At 50.6% G+C, this 17,690-nt stretch overlaps 1 protein-coding gene across 1 annotated transcript in view; it reads left to right on the top strand.

Moving 5' to 3' along the window:
* The first annotated feature begins 9,614 nt into the window (after positions 1-9,614).
* NGF (nerve growth factor) overlaps positions 9,615-17,690 on the top strand; it is a 50,536-nt gene continuing 42,460 nt past the window's right edge. Inside the window, exon 1 of the mRNA XM_060006996.1 lies at positions 9,615-9,658. The gene's annotated coding sequence lies outside the window, so the exon portion shown is untranslated. The remainder of the gene's footprint in view (positions 9,659-17,690) is intronic.

Genomic DNA, 17,690 nt, shown 5'->3' with positions numbered 1-17,690 from the left:
TTTAATTTACATGTGTGGGTCTTGATAAGTGAAAGAACTGGAACTGTGAACCCAGATCTTTTGGGTTCTAAAGCCCAGGCTTTTTTTGCTCCTCTTGGGGAAAGGTATAAGCTAAGAAAGAAACCGTGGTTACGCGTGTTTCACTTACATCCACAGGAAGGCAAATGAAGAATTGAGAAGCATGTGTGTAAACGTGCAGTTAAGTAACAATGAAAAATGGGGCGTCTACTGTGTGCAGGCACTGTGGCAGGTGCTGGGGATGGCACGGCCCCTGCCACCGCCAAGAGAAGCTTGTTGAGGGAGAGAGAAGGGAGACCAACAGGCAGGCAGGCTTTTGTAATCCAGTGCAGACGCTGCAGAGACACAATCAGAGGGGGTGATGGGGCCACAGGGGAGGACCCTATCCCACACTGGGGAGTCAGGCTGCCTCCAAAGTCATATCTGCGCTGAGGCCTCAGAGACAAGGCAGGGTCAGCCTAGTGAAGCGGACACACAGCACGGAAAATGTCCCAGGAAGAGGAAAGACCATGTGCAAAGGCCCAGATACCAGAGAAAGCATGATCCATGGATGTCAATACACCTGTCCATGAACAAATGAGAAATTATTTCAGTGGCCTGCACACCCCAGATCCTGTGTTCCTTCAAATGTCCCCTTCACCCAATTTACAAGTCAGCTCTGCCATGTCTTGAGCCAGTTCTGTTGCCCACTGGAATGCAGATACCCCTGAGAGAACCAATGGATTTCAGTCCCTTTCAGCTCAGGGCCAGTGACTATCCCAGGCCATTTCCTGAGAGCAGAATGGAAACCTAAGGGTGATCATTGGTCCCTCAGATGGAGGCAAGTTTTGCCAGGCTCACAGTCTGGCAGAAGTGAAGTCCTGCTGGCACCAAGACCCTTGTCAAAAAGGTGCTACCTGGACTTCCCTGGTGGCACAGTGGTTAAGAATCCACCTGCCAATGCAGGGGACGTGGGTTCGAGCCCTGGTCCGGGAAGATCCCACGTGCCGCAGAGCAACTAAGCCCCTGCGCCACAACTACTGAGCCTGTGTTCTAGAGCCCGCGTGCCACAACTACTGAAGCCCACACTCCTAGAGCCTATGCTCCGCAACAAGAGAAGCCACTGCAATGAGAAACCTGTGCACCGCAACGAAGAGTAGCCCCCGCTCACCGCAACCAGAGAAAGCCCACGCACAGTAACGAAGACCCAAAGCAGCCAAACATAAATCAATAAATTAATTAATTAATTAAAAAAAAAAAGGTGCTACCTGCAGGGGTGATGCGTGTCCCCCATCTGCTGCCTCTCAGCATCTCAGCAGGCACACCATCAGTACCGGAAACGGATCCCAGGAACTCCCTGCTGCTCCCAAAATGCTGTTTACTTAACAGGAATACAGCCCGGGACTGAGTGGGGCTAAGGGAGCATGGCCAGGGTCATGGTGGGATTAAACTGTTAAGTGAGCCAGCACACCTGAATGGTCTACAGTCTTCTTAGCTTCTACCACGCTGACAAAACATGATTTTAAATACCTAAGTCTTGGTTCTTTAAGAATTTTTCCAAATACTAGTCAGTAAGTTGCAATGCTGAGGGCATGGGTCTTGGAGTCCACAGACTGGGTTAGTTACTTGCTAGTTGTGTGACCTCTGTCTGGTTATTCAAACTCAGAGTTTCAATTGATTCATTCAATAATATGCATTTGTTGAGGACCTACTGTACTCCAGGTGTTATGGGTACTAGGAATTGACAGTTCCTAGGATTTTATAGTTTAGTGGGGATGGTAGACTCTTGCCTATTGTATGAATGTAACAAGGATATGTATATCTACTCTCTTTTGCATTCCCAGTATTCAACCTCCCCCTATTCTTCCAGAGGCATGTGGTTTTCATAGGAGACTTTTGGGATTGTGGCAGCTGGGATGCAAAGAGAAAGGAAGAGTCTATGTTCAGCTTTCCACATCCAGAATAGGATTTTTGAGTTCATAGCAAGACAATGGTTTTGAAAGCCAAGCATTCTCAGAGTCAAAAAAGTGGGGTGGGGGTTGGTCTCTGAATTCCGTAGGCTCCCATTAAAGTATCAAGAGCCAGACTTGGAGCTCTTGATCACAGAGTTTCACTATAGGCCTAAGGAGGGGAGATCCCAGAGTGTAACCTAAGAGGAGGTCTGGCTGAGGAAAGGAGGAGGAAAAAGCACTTCCCTTCAGCCCAGCAGAGGAGAATGGGCAGGGGTAAGACAGGCCAGGCCAGGTGATCATTGGCCAGGGTCCTCATTTTCCCTCACTCTTGGGCCTGCTCCTAAAGGTGGTGGTGAGTATTACAGAAACGGGTAGGAAAGAAACAGAGAATATTGGAGCAAGTGGCCTATTTCCCTGGGCTCAGGCCTCTGGGAGATGCCCCAGAGTTGGTTTGGTACCAATATGGTAGAGGAATGAGAGTATGGCATTGAGGGAGGGAGTCCTCAGTAGAGACTTTGGGATAATGCCTCTGGCTCCATTCAGCCTGCATGCAATGGGCAGAGACTGCTAGCCCTGACATCCTTCCTGACTTCCAGACTTTCATGCTGCACAGATGCCCCTCAGGGTTCCACAGGTCCCCCCAGATCCTAAACTGAAGATCTCTGCTTCCCAGCCACCCACAGGCTCCATCATTGACACCATCTCCATAGTTGGCACAAACATTTACCTGGTCATGCAAATAAGGAAGCCAGGGGACATCCAGGACACCCCTTTCTCTCCCTCATCCCCTCATCCAACCATTCCCACGTCCTGACACACTTACCCCTGCATTTATTTTGAACGTGTCTCCTCTCTATGCCTAGGTCCCAGTGCCCCGCTCAGGCGTCATCGTTGTTGTTCACTTGGATGTGAACTTTATGTTTCAATCCAAGTAGAGCAGACTGGGAGGAGAGAAACGGAAGACTTTGGAGCATCAGGCTAAGAATGTGTAGCATAAGGTACTGGTGCCATCAGTCCTCAGATCTCACTATCGAGGCGCATATGCTGATGGCCTTTTTCTGCAAGTACCTGGGGGCTTTCTCTGGCTGCAAGAGTGTGTTCAAATGAGTAAAGGAGGCAAACTACTAGTGGTGGGGGACTATTCTCCCCTCCCCCAAAATAGCCTTCAACCAATTTTGAACGGAGGTTGGAGGGTAAATACCCCAGCTCCCTCCCTCCTCATGACAGATGACACTGAGGAACGACCATTTTGCCTGGGAATGACTACAGACCCCGGGGGGCCTCCCTGCACTTGGTCTTACCCTCCATAATCCACAACCTCCTTGACCTCACCTGTGACTCCTCCGGCTTCATCTCCTGCCGCTTCGTGCCCCATTAATTCTGAACCGACTGCAGCTTCCTGCACGCACCATGCTGTTTCACACTTGCACGCCTTAGTTCAAGTTTTCCCTCTGTCTGAAATGATGTGCTTCCCAACATGCTTCCCTGGCTCTGACTCATGCCTCAAAGCTTAGCTCATTTACATATATTTAAGCATTTGCTCTGTGCAATACAGAATGCCTCACAAGTACCTAGAAAGAGCACCCGGTCTTGACTTGGGGGATCAAGGAAAGCACCTCATTAGAAATGTCATCTAAGATTCTGAGAGATGAGTCTCAAAGGAAGTGAAATGGGCATGATGAAGCTTGGGGAGTGATAGTTTTTGAAACACTGAAAAAGGAATATGGGGTCCAGAGGTGCCAGCACAGCTTATTAAATGAACTGAAAAAAAGTCACTAAGGCTGGAGCTGTAGAAAAGTAAAGGAAGTTGCAAGAGGGGAAGATGAAGAGGCACAAGGGGCCAGATGACACAGGGCCTTAAGGAATCTGGAATTTATGCTACTGCAATGGACAACAATGAAGAGTCTCTGAAGCTCCAAGTTGGTCAAATGCTCCATCCCCTGAGCTTCCATATCTTCCCTGGGATGTATCGTATCAGTTTACATTTTGCTTCCCCACTGGATAGCAAGTTTCTATATGGCAGGAAACACTTCTTCTTTTTTTTTTTTTTTTTTTTTTTTTTTTGGTACGCGGGCCTCTCACTCATGTGGTCTCTCCCGTTGCGGAGCACACGCTCCGGACGCGCAGGCTCAGCGGCCATGGCTCACGGGCCCAGCCGCTCCGCGGCATGCGGGATCTTCCCGGACTGGGGCACAAACCCGTGTCCCCTGCATCGGCAGGCGGACTCTCTACCACTGCGCCACCAGGGAAGCCCGAAACACCTCTTGATCTTTCTTTCCTTGTACCTAACACAGATCCTGCCCAGGACTGTAATACATGCATTGGGTTGGACCACTGAGGTGACCTAGAGCCACCCAGCCCAGACTCCTCTATAGGAGCCTTACAAAGAGGGTGTGAGGCTCCTGCCTGTGCCTCAGTATCACAGATCACTAAGTGTCCACATGGTACCACGGGACGGGAAAGAGCAGCCGTGATGCTCTACAGACAGAATTTGATCTTCAGGGGGCCCTGCCCCAGGGGCATCTCTGCAGTGGCCCCAGTAGGAATGCCTGATGCCAGGGTTGGTGGGGGCTGCGGAATGAGGACCTGGGTGCAGACCCTGGAGCAGCAGCAGTATTGTGGGGGCTCCCGAGTAGCACTGAGGACTCGCCCTAGTGGGAGAGAAGGGGAGAGCCTCAGAGCTGTCTGAACACAGCACCCACGAAGACGAGATCTGGGCTGTCCACGTGGTGGCCATAGGGTCATTGGAGGCCCTTGTGCAGACAGAGCTGGACCAGTCTGGGAAGTGGGAGGCTCACAGCTGTTTGCATCAGGAGAGCAGAGGAGAGACTCCGATCCACTAGGAGGCTCGCTAGACCCTGCACCTGAGGAGGTCAGTGCCTGTTTCATCTGTCTCACCCTTCTTTCCAAGTCAAGCTCAACTAAATCACAATTTTATATTTTTACAGGCCTGGTATATATTGCATATTAAATAACTATTTAGTGATGGGTGAAGCAGCTTTCTAGAAATTCAGTTCCATGTGACTAGAGGCTGTTTTGTTCACTTGCTAAATCCCCGGCACCTAAAACAGGACTCGCCCATAGAAGGTGCTCAGAAATTACTTTAATATATTTAATTATATAATTATAAGTAATTATACTTATTATGGCTCAAAGAGGATAGATCTTTCTCCCAAGGTCGCACGACCTTCGAGGAGTTAAATCTTCCCAGTTCCAAGCTGGGAGCTTTCCTGGACTGTGGTGCCCCCGCTGGAGAAGAGCCAAACTACTCTGAGCCCAGCTAGGTTCTCGGACTGGTTCCAAGGATGAGATCCTCCAGGCTGCTGCAGGTTGAGTTAAGAACAAAGACTTTGGGTGGAGGTGCAGAGGGTGGAGGGGGAATGGCAACAGGGCCCTTGCTAGTGCTCGTGCCTGTGGTCTAAAACAAGAACCCAGGTAGCACTTGGCACTTAGGGACACTCAAAATGTCAGTGACTGAGGGGCATGTGTGAGAGGTCAGAGTTGAAGTAGGGGTGGAATCATAAAACAAGGAGGGAACACCTGGAAGAAGATGCATGGGAAAGGATGTAAGTCCAGGACTGAGCCATGGGAGGCATGTGCAGTCTGAGGGCAGACAGAGAAATCAGGGAGGTAGATGTTAAGCCAGGACGCAGTCACAGAAGCCTAGAAAGGAAAGTGATGGTGCCAGAGGTCATCGGAGAGGAAGCCGAGGACTGGCAAAGTCTGCTGAACTTGGCTGAGGGAGGAAGAGGCATGGGGGTCGAACAGCAAGAGCACCACAGGCTTGGGTCAAATCTCTGCTCAACCGTTGACTTACGCTGAGCAAGAGACTTACCTCTTAGGTCCTCAGCTTCCTTACTTACAAACAGATGATACCTACTGATTGGGCCAGAGAAGGCCTTGTCCAGGACCTGAAACTAGGGATGCGCTCAATACATGCTGCCATTATTATGTTGGTGGCGGTGTTATTATTGCAACTGGTGACCTTGAAGGAGAAAATATCAGTTCAGTAGCGGGAAGGGAAGGGAAGGGGAAGAAGATGGGAACCAGATTGCAGGAAGTTAAGGGGAACCAAGGAGATGGTGGGTGTCTCGCTGACTTTGCTGAGGAATTTGGTAGTGAATGAAGTCGAGAAATCCACTGGTTCGGCAGCAGGAGGGCCAGTGGTTTCTTGAGGAGAGAAAAGGCGAGTGAGCGCTCACAAGCAAAAGGAAAGGGACCTGCAGAGATGGGGCAGTTGAAGATATCAGAGAGGGAGAAAGGAGATATCAGAGAGAGGCCCCGTGAGTAAGCAGGGATGGTCCCCCAGAAGAGAAGCGGGACCCCCCCCCCCGACTGCAGTGTTCTCTGCACCCGGCCTTCCTTCACTCCTTTACCAGCCTTCCCACTTAGGCCGGGGATGGGAGGTCTCTCCCTCAGCCGCTTTCAGAAAGTGTGGCATCAAGAAGACTTGCCTAGAAGTCAAGAGGCCTGAATTCTGGTCCTGACCCCGGCCATCTGCACTTGGCTACGCCCTTGTCCTTCCTGAACCGTGTCCTCCTGCATAAATGACTGATCCTCTCTGTGATTTTGTAACCATGTCGTCTCACTAAGCATTATAAAACATTTCCTCTTCTGAAGCTTTTCTCCACTCTGATTGGAAGAAAGGGGGAAAAAAAAATCTTTGAACTGAAGCTAGCACTTCCTCCAGCAACTGGGACAATATTTCTGCTTCACACGTGTTGCGAGCAGATCCGGTGATTCCATCAGTACCGGCAGATCGCTGCTGAGCCTCCTGGTGTTGTAAATAGCGTGTGCACTTTGTCCTGGCCTCCTGGAATGAAGCAAGGGAGAGGCGGGAGCTTTGTGCAAGGCTGAGTGTTGCTGTTGACGGCTGCAGGCTTCCGAATCCTCAGAAATAACAACAGTTACTGCGCATGCCCAAATTTGTCCTCCAAGGCAGCAAATGCATCAGCTGCTGGTTATTTTGATACTCTGGAGAAAAAGCTTTCGAGAAAATCTAGTACAGAAAACAGTCTTACCCTCTGTTTGTCTGCACCATTCCTTCTGCCCGCTGCCCTCTCAGCTGTTTTCATTCCTATTAATCCAGGCTTTAAAGTCCTTGTCTCAATGACCCAGGAGGAAGGCGTTTCTGTTTCGGCCCTTCGTGAATGTGGAAGAAGCAAGAGAAGAGACACCTGGCTATGTGTCTCTGTGCCAAGGCCGGTCTGACCTGGAACCTGCTGGAAGCCAGTCCAGTGTGGATGGGTTGTCTGACAGCCACAAATGGCTCTGACCATTTTTGGATTCAACAAGCATTCACCGAATGCTTACTGTGCACTAGACCTCAGGCTAGGACCATGAGAGATGGTGATAAACGTGGCTGGGATCTAATAATCCAGCCGCCACAAAAACACAAGCTCTCTGATCAGGTACCATGACCATGTTACAGGACCTGGCACACAGTAGGCGCCCAATAATCAATCTTTGGAGTGTGTGTTTGTTATTTACGTGTTATAATTTACTCAAGATCCTAAAAGCTCAGGGACAGAAACGGAGCTATTCAGGGATGGAAAGGAGCACTTATTAAACCAAATGTGCCATCAGAATGTGATCAACAGTTTGGGGAGGGGGGTATCCAGGCTTATATCCTGCTTACATCACGTTTAAATTTCCCTCTTACACACTTCATGAAAAAGAACCACAAGTGCCCCAAATCCTTTTATCTTTCCGGGTGATATCACAAGGACACATATAAAAGCTCTGTATTCAACAACCAAAGACTCTGCTATTCTAAAATTTTCAACTTCATCCCTAAACTCTTGGACAGCTATTATGTAAGGCTTAGGGCTGGTGCTTTCAAACAAGTTTATAAGTAACATGATTGATGAATGAATTTGTCCTATGGTCTGGAAATTGTTTTGTTTCACTGACGATGATAAATTTCCTAATGGATCACCCTGACTCTGATGTTACTTCTAGAGAAAGGGCCATTCACGGTGGCTCTGGTCACTTACACTCACCTCCAAAGTGTGTTCCTCTACCAGTTTGTATCTCAGCAACTCAAGCGGATGAGGCTTTGCTGGGAAATAACAAGGTCATATCAAACCTAAAACTCCCTTCCAAGTCTGGGGCTTTCTCCTACCTCATCCTTCTCAGAGCATACATAAGTGGGTGAACTTAGGTATGGGAGCAAAGATGAAAACAGAAAGAAGCGGACACCTCAGCCCAATCTGTGTCAAGTGTCTAAGCAGGGCCTCACCTTGCTCAAGTGCCCTCCACTGGGGGACAAGGGCCACCCTTGGACTTAGAGCGGGAACTCCTGTGCCTCACTAAGTCCCGGCACCTGAGAGTGACTTTCACCTTAATTGTGCTGTCATGGCTTCACCCATAAAGGGAGACTCTGCCTCTCCCTCCCTCTGTCTCTCTCCCTACATGCCTTCTTCCCTTGCTGACTCAGGCACAGTGTAGGGGTTCAGCATGCAATTTGCTCAAGGAAGAAGTGAAGGAAAACATCTACAAGCTCAACACCAGAGGGGATGGTGGTATGAAGTTTCAAAGACCCACGAATCCCCCAGAACATTATTACAATTAATGATTCATATTTGGTAGAAATCTGACTTAAGGGGTATTTCTGCCTTGCTAGTATGGGCCATGGGTCAGACAAGTTCTCCCATCAAGGTCTGTATCCATGGAACCCAAGAAATATTGGAGGGCAATCTAGGAGATCCCACCTCCCTGAAAGTATGGATGGTGGAGGAAAAGCAGAATTTAGGTAGGGCTTGGGGTGAAGCAGCAGGTTCTCTGCCTAGGTCACTTGAGAGTCACAGAACTCTTGCAAAATTGTTGAGAGCTGCGGACCCTCTACCCAGAAAAGTGCACACATCACACACAGCCAGACAAATTTGCCTCCAATTTCAGAAGGATGGGGGACCGCAGGAAGGAAACTTCTGGAGTCAGGGCCTTAAGTTAATGCTCTGATTCTAGGTGCTGATGCCTAAGTCTTCTGCCCCTCGTCCCTACGCAGGACTTGCCCCTACCCCCAGGGTCTTCTAGCTGGTTCTGGTTCTTGGGGCCACAGTCCTCCCTCGTGTCAGAGAAGCCCCGGCACCTGTATCTCCAGGAGCTCCCCTGGGTGCTCTTTTCTCCCAGGGTGACGGGAGGTGTCCCGGGAGAAGGGGTCTCTGGGCTTTTCTCTCTCGGCTGCCAGGAGCAGCTGAAGCCTAGGGGGAGGACGACGCCGGCAGACACTCCCGTGCCCTGCTCCAGTCACTGGCTGCAGGCGACGCGGGAGGGAAAGGCGGGGAGGTGCGGGGTGGGCCGGGCGATTCAGCCCACCCCCAGCTTGTTGGCCCGTTGGCAAGCGAGACCAGCACCCACTCCAGGTGCCCCAGAAAATCCCTGGCCAGCCGGGCTTTGCGCGCAGCCCCTCCAACCCGCGTGCGTTTCCTTTTGACCTCTGGAGGTTTGAACCCCTTCTTGGCTGGGTCGAACCGGCCCTCCCGGGAAAGATCGATCTCTCGTCCCCAGGATCCCCTACTGGCGGGCACCTCCGCCTGGCCAGAGCAGGTGCGGGGCTGGGGCCGGGAAGGGTTGGAGTAGGGGAAAGGATTTGGAGTGGGTGACTCAGGAGTCCGGGAGGAGGGGCTAAGAATTCAAGAAGCCTGTGTTAGAGCAGCTCGGCGCTCCGGCACAGCAGAGAGCGCTGGGAGCCGGAGGGGAGCGCAGCGGTGAGTCAGGCTGCCCCGAGCCCAGCCCGAGAGGGGCGCAGCGCGGGCACGGGCGCGGGCCGGCGTGGCTGGGCTCCTGGGGAGAGTATGCATGGATCCCGGTCTGGCGAGATCTCCGGGCACCCGCCGAGGCTTCCGCGGGCTGAAGTGCGGCCATGAGAGGAGCGTCCCCAGTGGGTGCGGGAGCGCGGGAGCCTCGGCGGGCGGGCGAGTCGTGGGGAGCAGCGCTCTCTCAGGTCGTGGAGTTCCCGATCTCCCGATGGCCCGAAGTCCGGGAGGCAACCCTGGCGCCTGCAGTCGCCGCGCGGCGGTACCGGGGACTAGCTAGACGGAGACAGCGCGCAAGTGAGGGAGAGCGAAAGAGCGTGGCGAGAGGGATGCGCGGGCTGCGAGCGCTCTGGGGCCGCAGGAGTGGTGGTCTGCGCCGCGGAGGGCTAGTGCACGGCGCGCGCGGGCTGGGGTGTGCGCCGAGTCCCGCGCGAGCGCTACGCTGTCCCCAGGTAAGGGGACGAGTTGGGCAGGGGGCTCTGGACCTGGTGCAGGGAATGGAGCAAGGGTCTCTGGGCTCCTCCGCGGGTCGCTGGAGGGCTGGGAGTCTCGAGTGAGGGCCCCAGGGGTTGATAGGGGAAGCCTGCTCGCCAAGGGACCTCCATGGAAGGTCCTGCTACGTGGGTCTCACGCCTCACCTCCAGCTATCTGCCGCCAGGTGTGGGAGAAGCTGGCATGGAGGGGTGGGGCGGGCAGCGCCTTGGGTCCAAGCGACAAAGACCCAGGGGAGGGAGAGGACTTGGGGTCAAGGAGCGGCATCTTTGAGCCATCGGAAACAAGCAGCTTCATTCTGATTACAACTCTCCTTTCTCTTTCCAAAAAAAACCCCCCAAACCAAAAAACCTCTGAGATTCTCATGGAAGGTGTATTCTGCTTGAACTTTCTCTTCTCTTGTGACTTGAGAGATTAAAAAAGAGCCTGCTTGCTAGGCTGGTTTTTCCAAGTTGTTCCAGGTTGGAAGTTGTAACAGTTTGTAGGATAATTTACGGGTGTTTCATGCATTAAAGTGTATTACTGCAAAGCCTTTGGGCGCTATGGGTATTAAGGAAAACTCAGTGCATGTTCCCAGCTGGAAACCAAAATAGGGCTCTCCTGGGTATCTCTGCCCCCTCTGTCTTCTGAGGCCAACGGAAGTCCTGGAGAAAAGGCACTTGATTAATTGTCTTGGTTCCATCCTCTGGGCGCACCCATTGCCAGCCAGCCCCCCCTCCCCCCACACGCGCACGGCCAGCTGCATTCTTAAATTCAGAAATGGAAGTGGAGGGCCCACCAGTATCTCCTCCCCAGGGTCTTCAAACTCTTGAAGCTGTCAGTCAAGTCTGCTGGAGGGGACTATTTCTCCCTCTCAGAGCATATAGAAAGGCAGCAGCCATTGGGCCCTGCCAGCTCTTCTTGTGCAGTGTTTACAATTTGCTATCGAATGTCTGAAACGTTCCCCTTCTGAAGAGCTACTGAAGAAAGACTACATTAGATGTGGAAGATGTCTCTTCTGTGGAAGAAGTTGTATGTCAGTCTGGGCAACCCAAATGTCAATCCACTATGGGCCATGTTCCCAGAGGTTCAGAGGCAGCTGAGGACCGGGGGTGCGGGGTGAGTGAGAGTGGTCTGGGGGCTGAGACTGGCCCTGCTGGTGTGGACTCACAGAGGAAATGAACTCTCCTCATACTTGGGTCGCCGAAGGGGTTTGGGGTCAACTCCTCCCCCATACACTTTTCCCAGTGTTTTTGTGCAGGTGGGACAAAGGGCAGTCTCGAAGGGAAAAATGTTAGGAGGCACCACGAATGGGAAACCAAGGTCTCTGGGGCCCAGGGACACATGTTTTGACACGACTGTAGGAGTACCTCGGAGGATTTTACAGCCAGCTGCTGGTGCCACGCCGTCCCTGGACAGCCATCTTACCCCAGAGCAGCCCAGACCCACTAGAGAACTGGAAAATTGGGTCTCCTCAGGGCAGCCTGGCGACCCTTTCCATACCCTTAACCTTTGTCAAGGAGTGAGGTTCCCACCTTCTCCTATCACCCACCACACGTCTCCCCCACCCAGAGGGCCAGAGAGAGCAAGGGATGAGGATTCACACTCTCCTCTTCCATGGAGAAATCTGCGCGGTGGCCAGGAAGGGGGCCCCAGCTGCCGACATCAGCGGGGAGGGTAGGGCATGGCAGGGCAAGGCTGGAGCCCGAGGGAAGTTTCTCAACATTACTGCGATTAAACTGATGAGAAAATCGCACAACTTTACTTTTAAGTGAGTGCTGAGCACTACTGCTGCACATTCGTGGAGTGCCTTATTTCAGTGGCAACTGCACTGGAGCCACAGGAAAACTACTCTCTGCTCCCAGCAGGCAGTGGAAAGCTCACTGAGGACTCATATATAGTCTCTATATATCTCTGAGCAGATAACTCATGTCCCCAGAAGGCTTCTCTTTCTTTGACTGGCACCTCTGATCTCGCAAACCATCAGCTACACTGACAGCTCCCAGGCTCAGCCGGTCCTGAGAAATCAACTCTGGGATGGACCAGTTTCACAGAACAGCATATGGTGGGCTCTAGTAAGTAAATGGAGATGAAAGACCCTTCCCCAACCCTTTACTAGGGATCTTGCTTCCTGGCAGTGGGGAGACCGTTAACATCCTAACTCCAAATAGCAGTAAAATCGGGGTGGCCCTGAGGCAGAAATGCAGCTGGAGAAGCTGAGGCTTTGAGGTCATTGACCTTTTGGTTGGTTGTGCACAAGGATGGAATTGTCACCGTTTAAGCTGAGATGATAGACCTTGAGCCGCAAAATTTGGCCAAGACGAGAATAATGAAAACATACAATAAAAAAGCATCGTAGATTTTTTCATTACTCTTCTATGGGTTACTTTCCATGTTTTGGAGGAGTTTCTATAGGTTATTGGCTTCAATAGGAATCACACTGAAATGATCTCTTGATATCTTTCTCCTGTATTTTGAGGAAACTTCCCGTGGTAGTTTCCTGAATTGTAAGACAGGAGGGAAAGTAGCTTTGTGACCTTGAGCAAGTCACTAAACTTCCCAGCCCTCACTCTCCCAATCTGTAGGACAAGGGTAGTGGGTTAACAGTGTTTCTCAATGGGGCTATTGGCATTTGGGGATGATTCTGGGTTGAGAATGACCTATTTATGTAATGCAGGAAGTTTAGTATCCCTACCTCCCCTACTAAAATGACAGAAATGGTGCAACCCCAAATCCCCTCCCCCCATATATGGCTAAATGCTTATTACAAGGATAATACTGCTCCCGGTTGAGAAGTCCCTTGGCAATTACCAATAAGGGCTTTTCTTTCAGGCCCTATGTTCGGGTCATCTATTATTTAATCATTGAATTGGGGCTTCAGAGGACCAGCCCTGGGCTTCATCCTCCAGGAGCCAGCATATCAGGCTCCAGGAAGCCACCGGCAGGGCTGTGGTCCCGCTGGGCACCATCCTTTGCTTTTGTCAGTGGAGTGTGACTACAAATGACCCACGTGAAAAGAAAACCAGAAAGAGTGGGGAGGAGGGATGGGTGGTATTAGAGCGTGGCAGCTTCTTTCTCTGCCATATGCTATTAAAAACACAGGCAGACTGCCTGCCCCGGGTGTCCACAGCACTGGGAGGAAATCCTTCTCTCCTTTACTAAACGGATCACACTCTGGCACCGGGAGGTCCCTGCTCTGAATGAGAGAACAAGGAAGCAGAACCCTCCCCAGCACGGACAGCACTTCCTACAACATGGGCACATGTTGATATCAAATTAATACAACAGTGCCCAAGCTGTGAGAATCAATGGGAATCAATAATGTGACATTTGATTGAAAAAGCAGGCTAGCAATGCTACGCTGGAGGGACGGTGCTCGTAGCCCTGGGTTTATTCTCACTTATCCTTTCCTCTGCCCCAAGGTCTCACTGGAGGACAAAAAATAGGACCATTTGGTTATTCGTAGTGCAAATGGCTAAAATGAACAATGACTTTGGAGGATATAATTGCTTGCTACTCACCCCCAAGCAGTAGAAGAGAGAAAACTACCAAAGCAGTAGAACTGGCAGAGTTTGAATTTGATTCCTAATGAGGCCCCAAAAAACGGACACTGGAGACTTAAGGAGATTCCCAAATGAGGCTGAGACCGGTCTGATGATGCAATCCGGCAAGTGGGACTAGCAACAAGGCCTTTTGAATTGCCAGGTTTGGCCAGCCTCACACACGGAGCGTCTTTTTATTAGTGGTAGTATGAGTCAGTCAGACAGTCAGGGTTTCCCTGAAAATTCCCCACTGGGGTAAGCAGACAGAGATGTTTTGGCATTGCCCGTGGGGGCCTCTGCAGGTGGAGAGCTCTGCCAGTGGAACGATCTAGCTCCGACGTCAGTGGGAATGAATGGCCCAAGCTTCCCACAGAAGCTATTCCACATCGAGGGCAGTTACAATCCACTACTACTGGAATCGTCTCCCAATAGCCACAAAGTATTTGTTGTTTGGTACAGATGGGCTGATTTTCCCATTTCCTTTGGCTGTTCCTTCGGTAGCCAGGGTTGGTGGAATATATCATCTGTCTGCATGCGGCACGCTGTTCCTGAGTGAGCCCAGGGAGGGCCGTGTGCTGGAAGCCATGAGAGCTCAGCCCGGGTTGGGGGAGGGAGGTCCTGTCTCTGCCCCCCATCACTATGGATCTGATGTGTGGTTAAAGTGACTTGCGTTTCTCACTTGTCCAGTCTGGAGAAGTGCCGTCCCATGTCTGGACCTGACCAGGCCCGGCTTGGAGGTCAATCACCTCATCCTTGTCAGTAACCATACGCTGAACTCCCACATTGTATGAGAGACGCCGAGAGAGGCAGGCTCCCTTTGGGTTGTGGTTTCGAAGGAAGGAGCAGTCGTGCTGGGCTCTAATGGCCTGCAGGCGGCTGGACTAGGTGAGCAGGGAGGAAGTTGAGCACCAGGAGACCAGAGATGCAGGAGGGCGTCTCTTGTACCCAATGTTCCTCTTCTGTGAAACAGATAGAACAGTAGGACCTGCTCTGTTGGGCTGTTGTGCACATCAAGTGGGATGATACTGATGGGACACCAGCACAGGCCTGGCGCACAGTTGAGCAGGCACTCAACAAACACAAGTTCCCTTCGCTCATGTTCTCCCTCCGTGGTACTGATCTGAGGGAGTCCTCCCTTTATGCTTTTCACTTCAGATCGGACAACATCATCTTTGCATTTTTTATGCCTCTGTATGTGTAAAGCTTTGCTGCACTAGGAGAAGAAATCTTTCTGGAAGCACTGAAGCTTCTCTAGGAACTTACCTACCTATATTTTGACCTTCTGTAATTAACATTCTCATTTTGATGGAATTTGAAGCAAACATTTCACCTGGCCTCACAATATCTGAGTAAAAGGAAACTCATGGATTTCCTCCTGCAATTTTCTTTCAGAGGCAAACTTCTCCTCAGACTTGTATCTCAGAGATGTTATGTAATGCTCTCTAAATAAGGCATTTCTTGCGAATGGCCATTTGTACTGGCAGCTTTAGGAGTGTTTCAGTTCCTTACCCCGCAGAGCCAACTCCTCCTCCAACAACTTGTTTCCTCAGGATTTTATGTATCTTATCAAGTTTACAAGAGAAGGAAGAGGAGGAGGTGAATCTCTCTATGGCAGCCAGGCGGGCATTTGCGCTCTCCCACCCCAAGGGTCAGTGGCTGGCCAGCTGTTGCTGAATAGCGTATAACCTGTGGTTAAAGGGGGAACAGTCCTCACCCCCGGGGAGGCAGGCTCACTGGACATCAGGTCACTGGACTGATTTTCCTTCTCTCAATTAGCATCTTGATTAATATGCTAACCAGGGGCCTGGGCACTGTGGAGAATCATAATAACTATAAATCACGGTCCTGCCCAAGGAGCTGGCTCTAGAGCGAACATTTAAATGGCTTCAGAGAGGCTCATCAGATAACGTAAATGAGGTAAGGCCATGAGCCAATGCGGCCTGCAGTAAACTAGAGAGGTTATGCCCATCAGAAGGGGACAGGTCGTCTGTTGCTTTGCAGGTTTGTAGGTCTAATGTGGCCAGATCTTCCAACTTTTCCAAAAGAGTCAAAACTTTGAGTTTGAATGTATAGTATCTTCACTTTTCAAAACATCTGTGCAGACCAAACAAAATCTGTCTGCAGCTTCTTTTGTCTTGTCATCTAGATGAACACACTTGGAGCAGTTGAGACCAGTATCAAAATGGAAACTAGTTGAAGAAGTGCGAGCTGTGTGGCTCTCAGAGAGGTCTGAATGGCGCGGTGCTTTCTCCAGAGGCTTCCTGAGGGAGGGGATGTCCTGCGGGCGGGTAGGATTGTATAAAAGCAGCCCTGGCACAAAACAGAACTAGCTTCAGAGGCAAGCTCTGCCTCTCGTTGCCTCTATAACCACATTACTTAATCCCTCTAAGCTTCAGTTTCCTCATCTGTAAAAGGGACTCATAATGCTGATCTCGGGGGACGGTTGCAAGGATGACAGGAGGGAGGGCTGGAAAGCCCTTACTTAGCCCAGAGCCTGGAACACTGGCAGTGCCTAGCGAGTCTGAGTCCTGTCTTAATGCTGGGTGGGTGGGGTTTAGCCAGTCCAGAGGGCATTAAAGGGCCAGAGGCACGAAGAAGGGCCCGTCACTGAGCTTTGTGAACAGTTGCTTTTTGAGGACTTGAGCCGCAACTGCTTTTCCTGCCCCAAGAGAAGGACAGAAGGTGTAGGCTATTTTGCTCCCCTCCCCACCTCTTCCTGCTTCTCCCCACTGCCTGAGACCATGTGCCCGCCTGCTCTGTCAGAATGCCACCCTTTAAAAACCTGACCTGGGCCAACAGCAGAAAAACACAACTCGACTCCATAAGCAGGAAAAGTACTCCGGGAGGCTGTATAGACACGCACGGCAAATATTCAAGGAATTCTTAGGAATAAAAAAAAAAAATTCATAAATCTGGATTTTTGCATGAGGCCATCACAGGAACATGTTTTCTCAATTAGCATACACATTGCCTGGAGTGAAGTCACTGAGTCCGCGGCTCCTCAGGCTGACTTGTGCCGAAGCCACCTGATCTGGACCTCACTTTCCATGATCTAAATCTGATCCAGCCAACCCTGTCCCTGCCCTTAGCTGCCGAAACAAAATCACCCCCAAATCCTAAACCAGGGTGGAGACATACACACCGCACTGCAAAGCAGTCTAATTTCAGATCCTGGGTGTACTCACCCAGACATGAGAAAGACAACACTCTTCTTGATGGTGGAGTGATAGAGTCTCAGCAACCCCTCGCATTGTTCTTTTCCTTGGGCGTTTATTGTTAGATGGTGACTGCACTGCCCCGTCGGATCAGATGTGTCCTTTAGGCTCTGAAGGCAGAGAAAATTGTTTCTTTTGCAAAAGCATGCATCAACTGCTTAAAATATTACTAGCCGGTGCCTGAGATCAGCGATTACGTTTTCTGGATGGTTTCCTGGACTGATTCTTTTCCAAGTGAATGGCTTTGTCAGATATTTGTCATTTCTGAAATATTTGATTAATGATGTCCCCTCATCAGAGGGATGGTCCAGGGCGCATAATGAGCAGCCTGCCTCCAAAGCAAAGATGCTGCCCAGCGTCCAACAAGATCAAGCAGGAAGTTGACCAACATTTCAAATGTTACCCTGCCCTAGAGTAAAGGAAAGAAAAATGGTTTTCAAACTACAGACCCATTAGGGGGATGCGAAATCAAGTAGTACGACTCTCCCTCTCTTTTGTTTTTTTAAAGAAAAAAATAGAGTAAATTTTTAAAAATCAATATGTGTTGCATGGAGAAAGGGAAGGTATTCATAAAACTTTTATTTTAGTTGTATATACATTTACACAATAGGTGTGCATACCGGATCACGATGGAAAATGTATTTTTTCACTGTGAGCCATGGTTAAAAACGTTTAAAAGCTACTGGCACGGACAACAGCGTTGTACAGGAAAGGGCGTCGCTCTGAAGCCAGGCAAACTTGGGGTTAAATCCCAGC

Source organism: Delphinus delphis, chromosome 1, assembly GCF_949987515.2.
Source record: "Delphinus delphis chromosome 1, mDelDel1.2, whole genome shotgun sequence".
NCBI classification, from domain to species: domain Eukaryota; kingdom Metazoa; phylum Chordata; class Mammalia; order Artiodactyla; family Delphinidae; genus Delphinus; species Delphinus delphis.
The sequence above is the reverse complement of the archived record's forward strand: the minus strand, read 5'-3'. Positions and strand labels throughout refer to the sequence as shown.